The sequence below is a fragment of the Helianthus annuus genome, chromosome 9 (assembly GCF_002127325.2).
Source record: "Helianthus annuus cultivar XRQ/B chromosome 9, HanXRQr2.0-SUNRISE, whole genome shotgun sequence".
Classification (NCBI taxonomy): domain Eukaryota; kingdom Viridiplantae; phylum Streptophyta; class Magnoliopsida; order Asterales; family Asteraceae; genus Helianthus; species Helianthus annuus.
In genome coordinates, this window is record NC_035441.2 from 4,738,147 (window position 1) to 4,758,583 (window position 20,437).

Below are 20,437 nucleotides of genomic sequence, written 5' to 3' on the forward strand. Positions count from 1 at the left end.
CGAAAATACAATGATTTAGCGATATACGCGTTATAGGTACATTATGATCTGAATCTCTGGTGCTAGGCGTAATGAGTATAGCGAGTAGTAACAACTCACGGAAGTGCGGGTTGTTACAGTCTCCCCTGCTTTAGGAAATTTCATCCTGAAATTTATCCACCAGTAGGGTTGCGAGAGTTGATTCGAATGAAAGTAGCGATTTAAAAGTGTCTAGATAGGCGAGCGATCGATAGAAATTCGACGAGCGCGAGTGTTGCGATAACCGGCGATAGCAGCGAATAGGGCGATTTACATGGAAAAAGATGATAACACACACCGAAAGCGATTAGAGAGCATTTTAAATCTTTGAAAAGTCGATTAATTAGGAAAAACTTGCTTATGAAAATCTTCTCAAGGTGCGGCGTTCACTGTAGCGATGTTCACACCAGCGCTATGAGAAGGGTTTTGTTAGGTTACTAAAGATTCTTAAAGTGACTAAAACTCGTTTTACGAAATTTTCTCGCCACACGACGTTGACTTGAGTCGATTGTCACACTGGTGTCACAAGAAAATCTCGTTTTGTACAAAGGTTTTGATTAGTTTTCAGAAAAAGGTTTGTAAGAAAAGATCAGTTCAAAATTTGTGTAAATAAAGTCTTTTCAGTATACCAAAAATTAAAAATTTTTAAGGTCGGCCCCGCATGGCACTTTCCCATGAAAGTTCTACAATATGTCTAAAACACTTATATATAGGAAGTACCAGCGGCGTATCCACCATGTTTTATTCATATGGCTTCCGTCTCGTGTGGCAGTGTCATCCGTGTCGACATAGTACAGACAGAATTGCGATGACTCGATCCAAACGAGAAGGGTTGGATTAAGTCTTGGAAGGGCGAACTGAGCGATGAAGTCATTTTCGAACTCAGCTTAGCGATACAAATGAGGGCGAGAAGCGATAAGCGGTACACGATAATCGGTAACACAAACACCAATCACTAAGCGTAGTAAATGAGAATGGCGGCGATAAGCGAAAAGCGATAAACGACCAGCAAAGAGCGATGGGCGACAGTCGATGCGTTGCAAGCGATGGAGACATACGATTCTATTAGATTTAATGACACCACAATTTTAACTACTATTAACCCTTATGGCCTTTTTCCACGAAAGTTTGCTGATGTGGCTAAAACACCATCGTGTCTTAGCCCTATTAGCTTCGTCCCGTGAAGCGAGGTCATGAGTGCTAACATAACACAGATAACACAGATAACACAAATAGCGATGGCGATAAGCGATGAAAATATCAAAGCGATGAGATGATTGCGAGAAGCGTTAAGGCGAAAAGCGAAGAGTGGCGTGCGATACTCGTCAAGCGACTCACGATACGTGATTCCCAGCAAGCGTTACACAGTAGCGGTAAGCGATAGAGCGATACATGCATAATAAGCGATGCATAATAAGTGATACACACACATAAGCGATTAAGCGAGAACACACCAAAAGCGATAGCGATTCACACAACAAGCGATAACCAGCGGTAGAGATTGCGAGATACGCAGAATATGCGATTGCGATTTCGAGCCACAAAACAAGTGTCACACCCCTAATTTCCACGTGTCACCGGTGGGCCCGGTGGGGAGTATAGTGACGTAGTTGGCATCATCATAGACAAACAACACAATATATAAATGCACAGCGGAAGCAAAGATAGATTCATTTCAACTTTAATAAAGTGTAATATTAATTATCACTAATAGTTGAAACGGATCCACAGGCGGATCAAAATAAAATAAGATATTGTTCAACAGATTTATTGTCATCCAAGCTTGCGAGACTTATTGTGGACGCTCTAGAAGACAGCCAGCCTATTACGTGTAGTACCTGCAGTTAACCTTTTGGGAAAAATACGTCAGTTTACACTGGTAAATACAATTTAACTGACTCATTTTGAAAACGGTTGAAAATTGATTTAAATGCACATGGCATAAAAATATTTTTATAACCTGGGACAATTATGTTATATAATCTTGTAATGGATTTACATGTTACTTATGCGTTCAGTAGCCCGGATCGTGCCGGGTTAAAGATCAATTGACACACCACAATATAGAGTTATACACTGACGGGTGTACGCCTACACCCCGTGCTCAGGTCGTGGCCATCTCGTAAGATGATGCCAAGGATATCCAGGACATGGTCATCAACCCCCCAAAGGCTTTAAGCAATAATACACATTCAAAAAAAGGCACCTCAATAAATTTAACCACTATTCGATTAAAGAATTCGATGCCGGACCAAGCGGTATATTATATACCGTACCCCAAGCCCGTATAGGGAAAATAAGTTAAAAGTATTTACCTTGGTAAGTATAATTCACAACTAGCAAGTGAAGGTAGCTTTTACTGGTTCTTCTATTCTGGAACAAAGGTTTATAATAACCTATTAGATTTCTAACGGGTCTCTATTTAAGCCTAAGCTTAGACCGGTTAGTTTTTAAGGACGATACGGTTCAAGCGCACGATTAAGCGAAGACCGGATAGAACGTGATTTAGACCCGACAAGTTTGGATACTTGCATAATATGGGTATGCTAAATACATTTTGGACTTTGAAATGAAAATGATAAGGTTTGACCCGTTTCGGCTAATTTATGCAAACTAGTTACATAAACCGAACCGAACGCGAAAAGGGCGTTACGGGTAACCATAAAAGTCACATGCATGTTCCCTGTTTTAATATGCCTTAATTATGTCATAATATCAGCAAGTTATGTTCTATTATGCCCCGAATGAATTTAAACTCAATTTATGCCTTATAAGGGCATTTTGGTCATTTAAAAGATTATGGAAGGGTTAAATTTGTAATCTGAGTTACAGGTCTGATTTATACAGTAAATACACTTAATTTGACATGTTATGACAGTAGGGTATGACCCATATATGAAACTTATCATTTAAAATCAAACTATGCCCCTTAGGGGTATTTTGGTAATTTCACAAGGGCTAAAAATGTCAAAACTGGAAACCTGAGTTCAAAAACTCGTGCTTACTGTTATTATATAAAAATATGCTAAAAACATCAGTAGGTATTAGCCTTATGTGTCTAATGTGTTTATAGTGCATACTATGCGTTAAAAACGCTTAAAAAGCCGATTTGGAGCCATTTCCGGGTTTTTAAAGGAAAGCAGATATTTTTATAATTCCAGAAGGCCCAAAATATTTTATTTAACAAATAAAATCAGTAGAAAAAGGTTTGGGGTCAAAAGGACTTGTAGAACTCATTTTATGGCCGAAAAGGACAAAATCGGTATTAACCGAATTAGACTTAGAGACCTATGTTATGCTCAGCCAAAAATTAAATAAAAATCTTTAAAAATCCCAAAATATTATATAACATCAGTGGGTAAAAAGTTTGATATCAAAAAGTGGGTTTAAATAGGTTATATGCTAATTACGCCGTTTAAGTAACATAAGGCTTTCAAATTACGCTAATGAGCATAACTTCTAATCTAGACCTCAAACTGATGTCAAATTTTAGGTGCAAGTTTATAAATCAATAATTAAGGTTTCTACTCTTTCACTTTTTCAAAAATCACCTTTTATAGTCAAAAGGGCAAAATAGTCATATTTAAGCATAACCGGTAACATGCATATGAATCGGATAAGTGTTGAACAAAGTTTGTAAAATCTCAGAGAATTGTACATGTATAAAAATGGTCCAAAATAAGCTCTAAGGCAGATCTCAAACATGCATGCACGGATCCGAATTGAGAGTCAAAGAAAAAGTCATTTTATGAGACTTTCGGTTCTGATCCGGGTTCAAACTGAAAATTTGTCGAGTTGATCATTTAAGGCACGTTCAAGGCCCGTTATCCTCATTTTAAGGTTCCACTATGATGTTTAAACTTAGGAGACATGAAACATGTTCAAAAACATGTCAGATGTCGGTTCGTTTGGCCGTACGGTCACGTTATGCGTCGAATTACGACGAAACACGGACGAGCGCTAAAAACGAACCAAACGACGCGACGAAAGGAAATTTATCAGGGCGTCCGGTTGCATTTCTTAAAATAAGTTCAGTATCCATTTTTATTTCACCTATCGATCACTAAAATAAAATATTTTAGTGCTTACATAAATTTTTGGGTGTCCGGGGATATTCAGATTGTGAGATATGCGCGAAAATGCAAACTTGTGCACTTTTTGACACTTTTAGTCCCTACATGACCTTAAAGTTTATTTTTGCGCACCAAACACCTCTAAGCCTGAATATAAGCTATAAAAATGATAATTAGGGCATGTTTAACTCATGGACACTTTCCGGAAGGTCCGTTACCATACGAATCGACATACTTTTACAGATTGACGCAAATAGTCCTCAAATTGCGTAAAGTAGCGCGAAATGCCGTTTAATGTTATTCAAGCCTTCCATGACCCATATTTATCCTTCCCAAGCATGTACTTGAATATTAATACGCTCTCGTTCGCTTAGATGGTCACCGAAAGGCATAGACTCAAAAGTTGACGCTTTAGGTCCCTCTATTGCGCAAACTTGCGCATCTCATCATTTAATAGCATTGAAGCCTCATCTAATCCATATTAGACATTCTTGAAAGTATTATTAAACATCACGATGCTTCGGATCCGCTAAAAGGTCATTCAGAGGTATAATTAAACATATTGACACTTTTAGCCCCTCTAACTTGCAAAGTTGTGCGTAACTTTACTTATAGGCATAAAAACCTTAGATGGCCATTATTTGGCATTCCCGAGAGTATAATTAAATATTATTAAGCTCCCGGTTTGTTAGAAGGTCACTCAGAGGTAAGAATTAACATGTTGACGCTTTTAACCCTTTATTGCGCAAACTTTCAATTAATTACGCAAACGACTACACTTATTCATCAAGTGGCACATTTGTGAATATAAACATCGTGAGAGGTTATTTGGAAACTTATTTTAGGTATGCTAACACTTCCAGTCCTTTTATTATCAAAGTTTTCGATTTTTCGAAAAATTTAGTCCCTTAAATTCAACATTGGACTTTATTAGGGTTTATTACACGTGTCAATACATCATTGGACGTGATTTTACGAGGTGTTACAACAAGGGTTTTGAGATTGTGAACACACAATAAACGATAGCATGAGACACATAATAAATGATTGCGATTTGCGAGATAGATTCTAGCGATAATGCGATTGTGAGCGTGTTGGCTTACGAAGAGCCTAGCGATTACACGCTTTGGTTTGCGATTGAGATTGTTACGCCTTGAGATGTATAGTTTAGTGTGTCGAAAATAACCACAATAGCATAATAAGTCTACGTTCCAACTCCACATGGCACTTTCTTCACAAAACTTCGTTTGGCACAGCGAAACACCGTCATGTTTCAGCCATACGCCTCTGTTCCGTGAATAGGTGTCACACTTCATCAGACATGGTCAAGACGCTTATATATAGGAAGTACCAACGGCGTATCCACCACGCTTAACCATGCCCTGAACGTTAAGGCATCATTGAAACTCACTACGATCTCCATGCACTAACCAAAATAATCCTGTGTGCACCCGTGATTAGTTTGATTCTTGCACGTTTATTGTACCTTATCTCAAGAATGCATAGTAGGGGTAAATTACATTATATAGTACATAGTGCTAGTATATAGATTGTGTGTGAGTATAAAAGAGAAATAGAATCCACATGCGTCGAGAGATAGAATAAGTTTCCACACATAAAAAGAAATTGACGGCGAAAAGTCGAATTATAACAACAACATTAGAAGTAAAATAACGTTGCTGTGGAGTGCTTCTGGGGAGACTGCGGTTGTTACTGAAATTCCTCAAGGCCGCGTTCCCGTGCGACAGTGCTACGTAAGATGATCATACCAGTTGCAATTTGCGCAATAGCGGCAGTCAGCTTCTGGTGGGTGATGATATGTACACGTGTGACACAGGGGATGAGCTCCGTTGTAGGCGCGTTTCATTTGAACTTGAGCTGCTCGGAGAAGTTCTGGTTGCGCCAGCCCAGTTGTTGAAGAGTCTGGGCTCATGGTCTTTCATTTGCGGCTGGGTTGAGCTTCCTGAGATGATATGGTGTTGTTGGCAGATTTGTTTGATGATTCGCAGGAGACATCGTCAGAGGAATCTTCAGAAGAATTGTCGGCAGATTCGCTGGGAGAATCGTCAGAAGAATTGATGATGATTGCTTGATGAGCTTGTTTGACAGGATTCTTGGAGAAGAATCCGTCCAAGACTCGTTTGTCGTTAATCTCTGCGGCCAAACGGTAGGTTTCTTCGATGGTAGCAGGTCTTGCAGCTTCGGCAAAATCACCCACACACTCAGGCAAGCCGCGAATGTACTTCAGGATGGCTTTTTCTGAAGTGTTGACTTGACTTGGGCAGATTACGCTAAGCTGTTTGAACCTTGCGGTGTAGCTAGCATTGTCACCTTCAACTTGCTTGATTTTCCAGAATTCGTCCTCTAGCTTCTGGATTTCGTGGGGCGGGCAATACTCTTCCTTCATGAGCTCTTTCAGCTCATTCCAAGAGAGAGCATAAGCCGCAGAGATCCGATGTTTGTTACATTCGGCGGTCCACCATTCGAGTGCTCGCGATTGAAATACTCCAGTAGCACAAGTAGTACGGAAACCATCAGGACACCCACTTTGACGAAGGGTAACTTCGATAGAATCGAACCACTGGAGTAGTTGGGACACACGTCCTTCACCCGTGAATTCCATCGGATCGCAGGCTTTGAAGTGTTTGTAGAGGAGAGCAGATTGCGGCGCTTATGTCTTGAAGTCTTCCGAGGTTCGAGAGTTGCTGAGAGAGTGCACCTGAGCGACAATTTGAGGAATGACTTTGGCCACTTCCTTGGCCACAAGCGAGGCAATCCTCTTATCGGCGCTTCGTTTGGCTCTTCTCCGAGTTGTTCGTCTCGAGGTAGAGTTGTTGGAAGGAATCTAGACAGAGAGATATTTGGAGTGAGATTCGATCATAATGATTTTTGAGTTTGCGATGCGATTGAGCGCGATCAAAATTTGTAGCGTGCAATATAATAGCTTTCACATAGGATCCACATAGGAGACACGAGATTCCTAAGTTCTCACACAATGATTTGCTTGTATTTAGATATAGATAGTTGTAGTTTATACTTACCCACATACATATCGGTGTAGAATACGTGCAGACGCGATGAGAGGGAGAGAGCGAGAGCGTAAGCGAGTAATTAGACATTAGTTTTGTTGCGAACATTCGGTCTTCGTTTTAGATTGCGATGGTTGTGCGAGTTGGGCATTTGGTAAAACAAGGAGCGAAAATTGGTAAATCGATAAAGCGCAAAATCTTAAATCGTAAACACATAGGCGTAAATAGATTCCATAAAGCGTAAAATCGGCAATTCGTAAGCTAGAAAAATAGACTGAGTGCCTCGGGTGTTTTAGGCGTCGACTACCCAAGGTAACCCAACCATACCCAACAAGTTCGTGCACGCGCGTTGACCTAGAAGGCTTGTGCTTCCACTGGGATGCAGCTTATGGCATTCGTCTTCCTAGTCATCGTGTGGCTCGAGTCATCGTTATGGTCGAGTCCTTGGTGAGAGCTTTTCGAAAACCATTTTAGAGAGTGGAACGGTTTATTAAGATACGGGTTTCACCCCTGACTTAACAGCTTCGTTCCTAATTGTGGTTGTGCTCGTCGAGTAAATCTGAGAGTTCCACTAGAATTTCGAAATGGAGACCTTTGTCGAGATATGGATGTCACTCCTAACTCAACAAAGGGTTCTTGTGCTAGAAAATGCGCTGAGTGAGCAATCTTATCGAGAGTTCTTGGTTTTCACACCTGGTCTCGACTAGATCACTCGGTTGTGTATTGTGTCAGCCTTAGGAAAGGCTAAATAGTATTTCAGCCTTAGGAAAGGCTCCTTCGTGTGAAGCTGTAGTGCGCGGTGTTCACACAAAGTTGTAGTTTTTAGTAATTTGGATCGAGTATATCAAGTAGGCCCAATACAAACCCTACTGGGTTCGTACGAGTCGGCCTGTTGGTACTTAGACTATAGACTAGGTCAATTTCTGAGACGTTGACCCAGACTAGGTCGAGTCTTGCCTAATTCCCTATAGTTATGGCTCTGATACCAATCTGTCACACCCCAACCGATGGCGGAACCATCGGGGCGCGGCACTAGGCGAATCAGATTGCTCAAGAGAATCCATAACAACTATATTGAGATAATATTTATTACATTCGTTATCCCAGACGAACAAATAATACAATCACATAAGTCATCACAGATTTCTTGTTCTCACGAACGATTCAAATCCGACAACCTAGATTTTAGGTGAGTTTGTAGACTTCCTAGCTTGACTTGATGTAGTCTGCGATCTAAACCTGCAACATACATTAAAACAACGCCAATACAAAAGTATTGGCGAGTATACAGGTTTTGATAGAGTAGCGCAAAAATAGTTTGAAAGTGCTGTGAATTACCAAATACATAAACGGGATACCTGATGTGCACAAAATGCAACATATAAATTACATCAATTGTGGAACAAAACTAACCTTTTTTTAGTACTAATGTTGGAAAAAGTGTGCTTTTGTCTTCCTTTTGTATTTTCAAGATTAAATGAGCTCAAATGAACAAAAGAAGCAAAAAGACAACTAAATCTAACACAAATACAAGAAAAGGAACAAACGTGGCATGCCCGACCCCCCGATAGCATCTTCCCAAGCAAAACAAGGAAACAGAGGGCTGAACACTCCACGTGCTCAATGAGCACGAGGGCGCGCCCAAGTGTCAGCAGAAAAGACAAAGTGGTAGAAGCTTCCATCGCCCACCACGGGGCCGTGCTCAGCGGACACGGGGCCGTGGTCAACTAATGCAGACAAACTGCATTTAATGAAGAAAGAGAGGAGGATGGACACGGGGCCGTGCCCGAGCTTCTGTTCTGCCTATAAATAGGAGTGCTTGGAGCTCTTGCAACTCATCCCTTGGCACACCACCTCTCTCACACTTCACCCACCACCCACCACCATCACAACACCATCATCCACCACCATCATCCATTGTCCATCATAGAGTGTGTGAGTCGTCTCGGGATCCAAGATTGATCGTAAGTGGTCTTGACAATCAAAGGCCATGTTTGCCTAAGTCTCTTACATCACTTGGTGAAGACAAGTGTTTAGTTTAATACTTTTTATTTTTAATCTTTTGCACTTTTTATTTGGTTTTGTATTAATGACTTTAATAACTAGTTTCTTATGTTGAAGGTGATTTTTCCTTATCCTTTGTCCGTGGTGTCTTGACATTATTTTACTGTCTATATAAAATAAAAGATTTTCACCATTCATATGGAGGTACGTTGGATACCTGGTCGGCGGTTAAGGGAACGGTTTGTAAGAGTCTTGCCATTGTTCAGTGTATAGATCCTGCAAAGGACCTGGGTCAAATTTAGTAGGACCTCCTTCAATACCAATGGTATTGGATGGCGGGGGTCCAAACTCTTTGACCCCCTCATAAGTTAAACTACTATTAAAACTTTAACCCGGCTACTTAGGATTGTATCCCTACTGACTCAGACTACTTAGCCGAGGGTAACGTCGCCTTCAAAAGAGGGGCCTACCACATTATGCATTAATAACTTAATTAATTATCTTTCAATAATCCGACCCTTTAGGATTGTATCCTTGCTGACTCAAACTACTGGATTGAGGGTGACGTCGCCTTCAAAAGAGGGGCCTACTACAATAACTAAGATAATCTCTTAAACAAGTGCAAAAGTGCGAAAATAATCAAAGGTTACACTACGCACGAGTCGGATCCAAGTGATTCATCTTGTCTGTCGGTTTTTACTTTTATTTTACTTTTCAGCATTTTAGTTAGTTTTATTTTTCTAGTTTAAAAACCTTTTTCTAACTTTTTGATTTGATTAGACGTTGAGGATAAACCGGTACTAAAAGCTCTTGTGTCCTTGGATGACCTCGGTATCTTACCAACACTATACTACGTCCACGATGGGTGCACTTGCCCATATGTGTGTTTAGTGTTAGTAAATATCGTGTTTTATAAATTTAAAACTTGGCTAAAAAGTGTAAAAGGGCTTAAAATATACACCTAATCTATATAACACTTCACATGCATCAAGTATTTGGCGCCGTTGCCGGGGACACGAGGATTTTAAGAAAGTTAGGAATCAGCGGCCGAATCAATTTTTTTATTATTTTATTTTTATTTTTATTTTTTTTAGGATTTTCTTAAATTTTTCAACTTCTGCAGAGCTCAGCACGGGCCGTGCCTGGTCGGACCCGAGCCGTGCCCAGCATTGTCACTGGCAGTTTTTATTTTCCGAGTTACAGAGAGTTGAGCACGGGGCCGTGTCGGTGCAACACGAGGGCCGTGTCTAACTTCCCAGTAACAGGGATCCGAAAAATAATCACTTTATCTCCAACCACGGGCCGTGCTCACTGAGCACGGGGCCGTGGTGAACTTTCTGACCAACATTCTTTTCTGTTTTTATTGCAGGACTTGGATCCCAGGCACAAAATCTGAACTTTCTACGTAGTGTATGAGCTCCAGTTCTAGTAGAGACATAAAAGAACCCCTAGAAGAACCCGAACGCTTTCTCAGAAAAAGACTTAAAGCTAAAAACCAAGAGAAAGTTTCGGGGGACCCACTTCTAATGGCGGACAAACGTACCCTCATGGATTACCTATGACCCACCGTGGGTAATCTCGGCGACGCTATCAATGCACCGAATGTCGAAGCTAACAACTTCGAACCTCGGCCACATTTGATACAAATGCTTCAAAATTCCGCAACCTTCCATGGGCTTGCGGACGAGGATCCCCATCTACATATTACTAATTTCTTAGAAATATGTGATACCTTCCGGATCAGTGGAGCATCAAACGACGCCATCCGCCTTCGGATGTTTCCATTTTCACTAAAGGACCGAGCAAAGGCTTGGCTCAACGCCCTCCCAGTTGGCTCGGTAAACACCTGGGATGAACTAGCCCAAAAGTTTCTATATAAGTATTTCCCTCCCGCTAAAACGGCTAAATTAATGACTGAAATTAATACATATTCGCAAGAGGATGGGGAATCCTTATATGAAACTTGGGAAAGGTTCAAGGAGCTATTGCGAAAGTTTCCTCATCACGGTCTTGCAGTATGGCAACAAGTATCCACTTTCTACAATGGGTTGTTGCCACACACAAGACAAACACTTGACTCTAGCTCCGGGGGACTTTTAGGTAATCGCCGCCCACATGAAATATACAATCAAATTGAGGAAATTGCCCAAACCAATTTTCAGTGGCACACTCCCCGAGGCAATAAATCTACTGCCCCGGGCGCCCATAAGGTTGATGAAAGCACTTCTTTACAAGCCCAAATCGAGGCCCTTTCTTCAAAAATCAAAAAGTTAGAAATGACAAAAACGGTCTTGGTTATGCCTTGTGAAGGGTGTGGTGGGCCACATGAAAGTTGGAGTTGTATGAAAGAAACAGATGATCAACCAGAGTCGGTAAACTACTTTGATAACAGACCTAGGCCGTTGGGTCCTCCAACGGGTACCTACAACCAAGGATGGCGTAACCACCCTAACCTTGGTTGGAGAGAACTCGACAATAGTAGTAACCAACAAAACCTAAACCAACGAACAAACTTTCAACAACCAAGAAACAAGTCACAAAATTTCTCTCAACAACAAGGTGGATGAGAAAGGCTTGAAGATACTGTATCTTGCCTCATCTCCGATACTAAAAAGAAAAACTCGGATCGATTTCAACAATTGGAATCGAATTTTAGAAATCAACAAGCTAGTATACAAAACATTGAAAAACAAATAAATCAATTAGCTCAAAATTTCTCTGAGAGACCACAAGGCGCGTTACCAAGTAATACCGAAACAAACCCGAAAGCACAAGTCCATCTCATAACATTGATAAATCGTACCGTGGGTTCCGAAGAGGTTCCACCACCGCCAACTGAGGGAAGCACAACACTGCCCCAACAAGAGAAGGCTTCTCCTCCAATTCAAGAGCCTACCAAGGCTCCTCCGGTTCCATACCCTGGTCGGTTAATTCGTCAAAAAACCGATGAGCAATTCGCAAAGTTCAAAGAATTATTAAAACAATTGCATGTTAATTTTCCATTCATCGAAGTCCTAACCCAAATGCCTAAATATTCAAAATTTATGAGGGACTTCCTCACTCATAAAAGGAAAATTGAATCATTGCAATTAGATAACTTAGGCGAAGAATGCTCCGCCTTACTACTCAACAAACTCCCGCAAAAGAAGATTGATCCTTTAAGGCTTCACAATTCCTTGCTCAATTGGGGAGTCCCCCATTCGCAATGCACTAGCCGATCTTGGGGCTAGCATAAACCTCATGCCCGCTTCAATGTTTAAACGACTCGGCCTAGGAAAAACGAGCCCTACAAAGATAAGCATACAACTTGCCGATCGATCCGTCAAATATCACCAAGGTGTCGCTGAAAATCTATTGGTCAAAGTCGGAAATTTCGTATTCCCGGCCGACTTTGTCATACTAGACATGGAAGAAGACACTGAAGTCCCTCTCATCCTAGGGAGGCCATTTCAAGCCACGGCACAAGCAGTGGTATACATGAATGACGGAACACTAACATTGAAGTTTGGGGAAGAGGAAGCAAAGTTTGGGGTTGGAAAAAGAGTGGAAGACGAAGATCCGGTTAACTACATGAAGGTCATCGACTCAAGCTTGGATGATGCTCTCCGACGGTGCGTGGGATGCAAAGCATCCCGCTTGAGTAACATATGACCAGGCTTTGGGTCTAGCCAAGGACCCTTATAAACGTGGCGCACCACGGAGGCATTCCGCGGAACTATCCTTAGTTTAGCTTAGAATAATTTTTAGTTTTAATTTTTAGGAATAAAACACACTCGGGATGGTAAAGGATAATAAGGGAAACTTGCACCACCACCCCATGCACGAAAACAGGGCCATCCGACAAAAATTTCTTCATTACAGCAAGTTCAGCACGGCCCGTGTCCACCCGACACGGCCCCGTGCTACACAATTTGTAGAAAACGCCCAGTTCAGGTAGGTAACTGGACACGTGTCGTGTTCACTGAACACGCCCCCATGTCCAGGCTTCTGTTTCTTTTACAAACTTCTGTTACTGGCACTTGAACACGGGGCTGTGCCCGGTCACCAGGGGGCCGTGTCCAGAGTACCAGTAACATACAATTTTGCTTTTAACATCCTTTTACACATTCAATCAACCTAAAAACTTATTTTTGGGACACATTGAGGACAATGTGTAATTTAAGTGTGGGGGGGGGGATGCTAAAACTTTGAATCTTGCAAGTCCTAAATAACAAGCCTTACACAAAACTCTATTGGAACCGCTAATCACCCCAAATTTTTTTTTTTTCAAAAATTTTCATTTTTTTTACTTGTCTAAGTTTAAGTTGGGAATTTCAAAATTCTAACAAGGTTATATTTTTACAAATTTACAACCGATAGCATCATGATAAAAAGAACCAACATAAGAAAATTATGAAACGACATGACAAGCTTAGTTAAAATTTGATTATATATACTTGATCACATAAAAACTCATTCCCACAAAAGTGAGTTTTGAGCCTTTATTGAGCATACAAATACATATCTTTACACTAAATGCTCATTTTTCGTTTCTGGTGTGAATAGCCGCTTGGTTCTTACGACTCTAGAACTTGCCACGACAATGCATTCCCAGTCCTTACCAACTTAAACCCGAGTAAGTAAATGATGGAGGCATTAGGACTAACCCTTTTTATTTCTACACCATTATTTTTCTTTTTTACCACCTACCTAAAATCCCCCTAGTTAACCCCTTTGAACCTAAACCTTTTCATTTCTTAACCCAAAACAATCACCCTTTTTATCCACCTAAACCTTTTTTATTTTTACCCTTTCTTTTAGTAACAAAGCTCGGTTTTTCTTATGACTTTAAAAAAAATGATGATGAAACCAAATAAACAAACAAGTTTATCAAAAAATTAACTTTGTTTGAAAGAAATGGTTCATCGAAATAAAATAAACTGTCAAAAATAAAAAGTCTTTCAAAAAACCGATGCTTTTTACGCTTTTCGCCCTTTTACTAACCACTAACCCAACCACCCACCTTTAGCCCAAGCCTAACCCTTCACCCAAAAAGTCCTCTTGATATTTACAAAGGTATATAGTTAAAAAGGAGGAGGATTGATGGCTTGGCAAGCTTATGGTAGGAGTAAGTTCCATGCCGCTCTCGAGAGATTCACTAAAAATACACCTTCGGCCGAGTGTTGAGTGATCCCCCGTGAGGTATGTAAACTTGTATATAAATGGAATTTTAAAAGAGGCATGTTATGCCCTAATAAGTAATTTATCTTATGAAACGTTTTTAATAAATCATGACGAATATGATTGTAAATAAATAAAAATAAAACTTAATAAAGAATCTTGGAAATCCCGACACTCTATGACAAGCCCAAAAACCTTCTCTTCTACCCATTCCATTTGGGAGTGAAAAAGCCACATTATAAAGAGTTTTGCTTGAGGACAAGCAAAGAGTAAAGTGCGTGGGTATTTGATGTGCACAAAATGCAACATATAAATTACATCAATTGTGGCATAAAACTAACCCTTTTTTAGGACTAATGTTGGAAAAAGTGTGCTTTTGTCTTCCTTTTGTATTTTCAGGATTAAATGAGCTCACATGAATAAAAGAAGCAAAAAGGCAACTAAATCTAACACAAATACAAGAAAAGGAACAAACGTGGCATGCCCGACCCCCCGACAGCATCTTCCCAAGCAAAACAACGAAACATAGGGCTGAACACGCCCCGTGCTCAATGAGCACGAGGGCGTGCCCAAGTGTCAGCAAAAAAGACAAAGTGGTAGAAGCTTCCATCGCCCACCACGGGGCCGTGCTCAGCGGACACGGGGCCGTGGTTAACTATAAGATTCGCGAAATCCAGGCAAATCTTGATAGTACAAATATGCTTCTGCACACGGGGTCGTGCTTAGCGGACACGAGGGCGTGGTGAACCAATGCAGACAAACTGCATTTAATGAAGAAAGAGAGGAGGATGGACACGGGGCCGTGCCCGAGCTTCTGTTCAGCCTATAAATAGGAGTGCTTGGAGCTCTTGCAACTCATCCCTTGGCACACCACCTCTCTCACACTTCACCCACCACCCACCACCATCACAACACCATCATCCACCACCATCATCCATTGTCCATCATAGAGTGTGTGAGTCGTCTCGGGATCCAAGATTGATCGTAAGAGTTCTTGACAATCAAAGGCCATGTTTGCCTAAGTCTCTTACATCACTTGGTGAATACAAGTGTTTAGTGTAATACTTTTATTTTTAATCTTTTGCACTTTTTATTTGGTTTTGTATTAATGACTTTAATAACTAGTTTCTTATGTTGAAGGTGATTTTTCCTTATCGTTTGTCCGTGGTGTCTTGGCTTTATTTTACTGTCTGTTAGTGAACCTACGTCTGCTGACTACGTCTTCCATCGAGTCTTGAAGCTGAACAGATTAGAAATGGCACGGAATCCTAGAAATAGTGATTTGTATAGGATTGTTTATGTTTACATGATCTAGGACCGCTTTTGTGTCATATCTAGTCTAGGACCGCTTTTATGTACACTTCTAGGACCACTCTTATGTCATGATCATGGACCCCTTTTGTGTCATGATCTTGGACCTCTTTTACGGCAAGTTGGTGAACCACTCATACGGACATGCCGTATAAGCGGTTCCAGAAGCATATATATAGGTCCTAAGAGTGGTTCCAAATATAGTTAGAAACACATAGTTAGAGGTGAATTGTTCCGGTAAGCCACGAAGTGCTGCCGAAGTGCTGTAAAACATTGTAATCGAGTTCAATAGCAATACAACAGCAAGATTAAAGTGAATTCAGCTTCAAGTGCACCGAATTATTAGTTTCCGCCTCTTAATTCCGATACGAACTTCTCTGAACGACTCAAACAGGTCGGTATTCGATCCTACAAGTGGTATCAGAGCTCAGGAGGAGGAGTTCTATTGAAATTTGCTGGATTTCGTCACATTTTCTTCTTCTACACCTTCTTTCTTGCATCAGACCAAGATTTCACGGTCCGTTTTGGCTAATTTTTGGATATGTGGTGCGCCTATACCTGATCTAAAACCCTACCAAGTTTCAGCTCGAAACTCCAAGTCGTTTAGGAGTAATCGCAGATTTTCGGTTCGGTTTTTCGTCAAAAAGGTGTGGGTCGCTTATTCGAACAGATATGAACCGCTCAAAATTAGTTGTGTGAATCGCTTTTTCGAACATGGTGAACCGCTCATTGGGTAACAATTGAGAACCGCTTATTTGAACATAATTGGATCGCTTTTATGGTCACATATTGAACCGCTCATTAGTCAAAACACTTGGATCGCTTATAAGGAACCTTTATGAACCGCTGATAAGACAACGTCTGGATCGCTCAAAAGGATTGATTTCGGTCGCTTATTAGTCAAAACTATTGGCCCGCTTTTTGTGCACTATTAAATGTCAGTTCATTAAAAGCATATAGGTCATAGTTATTGTTGTTACATGTGAGGCCAATCCCAGCCCAACATTACTGCTCATCACCGCCCAAGAAGCCCATGTGTTGTCGGAATTCTTAAATGTGTTGTCAGCCCATCATGTTCACCGCCCCACTTGACAATATGACACTGCCCACCGCCTTGTTCATATGTTGTCAGCCCATATCTGATCTAAACATCACCGCCCAAAAAAGGCCCAATTAGTTGTTGCCACTCATTAAACCTTTGTGGCCTATTTTTAAATCCTATGTTGCCGCCCCTCAGTTTTCACCGCTCATTTGACCATTAAACATCTGCCCTGCCATTTTAAAAAAAAAATTATCCTAGCACCGCCCAAAAATCCAATTAACTGATTGCCGCCCCATTAATCCAATTATCAGCATGAACCGCTCATAAAGAAACTCTTTGAACCGCTTTTAGTGACTAGCTTGAACCGCTCGAAAGGTTAATAGTTGGACCGCTCGAAAGACCAACCCTTGGATCGCTCAAATTGATTCTGTCTTGAACCGCTCAAATTAGAATTTGTGGACTGCTCGAAAAGGTGTTGAACCGCCCGAACGGATTGGGTTTAGATCGCTTATTTGGTTAGCCCGTTCAAACAGACATTGTTTAGGCCGCTTATTGGAATAGTTTGGGCCGTTTATTTGGAAATTGATTGGATCATTTGAAAGACTGTTCGCTCGAGCAGACATTGTGTTTGATTGCAAAAATTTGAAAATCTTTGTGAATTAGTGAACATTTGAAAGATGGATACTGATTTTGCTAATGTTTATGATCTAAAATGTGCAGAACGATGCAGAAAAGTCATGGAAGCTGCTGAAGAGAGACGAAGAAAGATTCAAGAAGAGGCTGAAGAGGAAGAGAGATTGAAGGAAGAAGCAAAAGCTGAAAAATTGAGAAGAGCTCATTTTTTAAATTCAGGCAGGACAGTGAAAGAAGTTCCTGAATTTGAAATTAAAGTGAATGCTGAACCGGTCATGGTCCAAGAAAAGTGCATGAACTGTGATTCGCTAATTAAGCAGAACAATGAGTTGTTGCACAATGTTCACAAGTTGAAAGAATCATATGATACTATGAACAGAGAGATCAACAAATACACAGATTCTGGTGGTGAACAAGCTGAAGCTATGAATACTTTGAAGATAGCATATCTGAGACAACTTGATACAGCGAACTATAACATAAAGAGATGTGCAGATCTCGAGCTTGAGTTGGCAACACAAAAGATAGAAATTGAAAAAGTTAAGAAATTATTAGACAGTTACTCATGTTCTACTTTTGTTGTTGACAGGATTTATCCAGTTGTGAAAGATCTGAAGACTTTTGAAGAAGTGAAGATATTTGAAGAAGAAAAATCCGTGACAAAAGATGAAGAAAAATTGAAGACTTCTGGTAAGAAACCGAGTGTATCTTACAACAGATGTCCGCCCCCAGTCGAAAATGGATATTCACCTCGAAATCCAAATTCAGAAAGAGTCAATCAAGCGATCAATTTGAAATGGGAGTCTGGGTCGTCGGATAACTTACCAGAAAGTATTGATGTCACATATACGTCATCAGACACTGATCATGAGTCAAAGTTGATAAAAAGTATGGTCGATCAGGTGTTAGACACAGATGAAAATGAGGAATCAAAACCGAAGTCAAAACCCGAGTCAAAGTCTGGGTCCAATGCGTCAAAGCAAACAGTCAAAAAGGACAAACGGGTTTATGATAAAGAGTTTTTAATTTCGAAATCTAATTTGAATGATGAATCAGTCAAAGTGGCATATACTTTGAAAGGTTCTGACAAATTATATTCAGATGAAAGTTTTCCAATAAGAAGTGTCAGAATTGAAATGATTCAAAAGGTTTTCAAAATCACAGAAATTAATATTTCTGAAATAAGATTTTAATCTTAACGGAAAACCTAAACAATACACTTCAAGAGATCAACAAAGAATCAACAAGAAAATGGGTTACAGTTGTGGTTATAGTTTCCAAAAGAAACCAAACCATGATCGTAATTACAAAAAGAAAGGTCTTGGTTTTGCTCCACAGAGAAACTATAAAAATGAAAAAGTTTATAAACCAAAAACAATGTTTGTTGCAGGAAAAACAACAGAAGCTGAAAAGGAAAAATCATTCAGAAATCAGACAAATCAAGAATTCCTTGCTAAGAAGCAAGAGGGCATGAAGAAAGAAGACCCGAAAAAGGTTGAAAAGAGATCTTATTATCAGTGTAAAGCTGTGGGTCATGTTGCGAAAGATTGTCCAAAGACATTTCGACCAAAACAAGAAGTCTCAAGAAAAATGAAAGAAAAAGTTGTTGAGAAGACTGAACTGTCAACCCGGAAGTTCACAGGCTTTGAGAATTCGACTTATGAGAAAGGAGAATGTTCTGTCACACCCCGACCACGTAGAACATACAAAACGTGGCGGAAACGTCGGGGAGTGTTGTAACAGAATCATTGTTTCATAACACATGGAAATTTAAATATTGTTTTATTGATTAAATGAACTCGTTGTTCTATTACAATCACATAAGTACAACTATGATCTTCCAAGTTTTAAAGTTGCTAAGGCACGAGTCCATCCTAAATGTAGCATGCATCAACAATCATCTCAAGACAGCACCTGAAACATGTGTAAAAATAGGTACGTCAGCATAAAAATGCCTGTGAGATACATAGGTTTTGTGAAAACGGAGTTCATGACTTGAGTTTGAGAAAATGTTTAGTCATGAACCTCGTATTTTTGCTTTGTCTTGTAAATCATTTGAAAAACGATAGGATCAGATGATATGTATAAATAAGAGAATAATGTATGGTTAACTGAATAACCATGTAAAATGAGTTTATATAAGTTAAGTTGTTTGAAAAACAATGTTTTAATAAAACGTTTATGGTATATATAAAATATACCTTGGTTTTAAGAAAGTTGAATAAGTAATATATTAAAATATATTTCAGTTCCAATATTGTTAACCCAAGTGTACTAAATAACGCCACGGTATGTAATGCAATGAAAACACTTATATATAAGAAGTACCAGCGGCGTATCTACCATGTTTTCATCACATTACACTCGTTCTGTTATCTAAACACTAACCAAAACCAAATCGTTTGATAGATAGTATATTAAATATACTTTAGTTGTTCAAAATAATAGTTTTCAGTAGTATATTACAAGTATACCTTGGATTTATAAATAACACATTAAACCATGTTTTAGTTTTGTAACTAACATATCAGTATATGCTTTGGATGTGATAAATAACATATTAAACTATGTTTTAGTTATGTAAGTAACATATCACAATATGCTTTGGATGATTACAAAATATATGTTGGTTCTTTACAATACTACACATGAGAGTATATCAAACTATACTTTTTGGGAGTATATCAAAATATACTTTAAAGGTGCGATTTAAGAATTCATTCAGACCTGGTGCATCAAACTACACCTTTGAGACTATAAGGATACCACAAAGGAAATCCCTATTTGGATGGAGAAACAAATTGGTTTCAGACATTCCATGACAACAGGAATGGGGTGTCTAGTCCTATAGCGCTATATCATACTACCAATCGGTCTGGTGAACAAAATAAGTACTATTCCAACAATTACTTTTGTAATTTTTGAGAAATCAGTGTTTAAACCAGAGATAGTCATTTAGTTTGTCAGAAGATAAATACTATTATGTATAATCAATTATACTTTGGAAATCATGAAAATAACAGATAGGTACACATGCTTCACCCCATAACAGTTCAGAAAACAGTAAAAGAGGGGAACTATGTACTCACCTGAGTTTGCTTTGGATTCCTTGTATAATAACCGGATAATGCTAAAGATCACGGAATATCAACGGCACCTAATAGGTA

At 39.7% G+C, this 20,437-nt stretch overlaps 1 non-coding gene across 1 annotated transcript; it reads right to left on the reverse strand.

Annotated features, from left to right (window-relative positions):
- Nucleotides 1-11,028: 11,028 nt before the first annotated feature.
- LOC118482449 lies at nt 11,029-11,135 on the reverse strand. The gene has a single exon (XR_004868486.1). It is a non-coding gene; the product is annotated as a small nucleolar RNA R71 (small nucleolar RNA).
- Between the last annotated feature and the right edge of the window lie 9,302 nt (nt 11,136-20,437).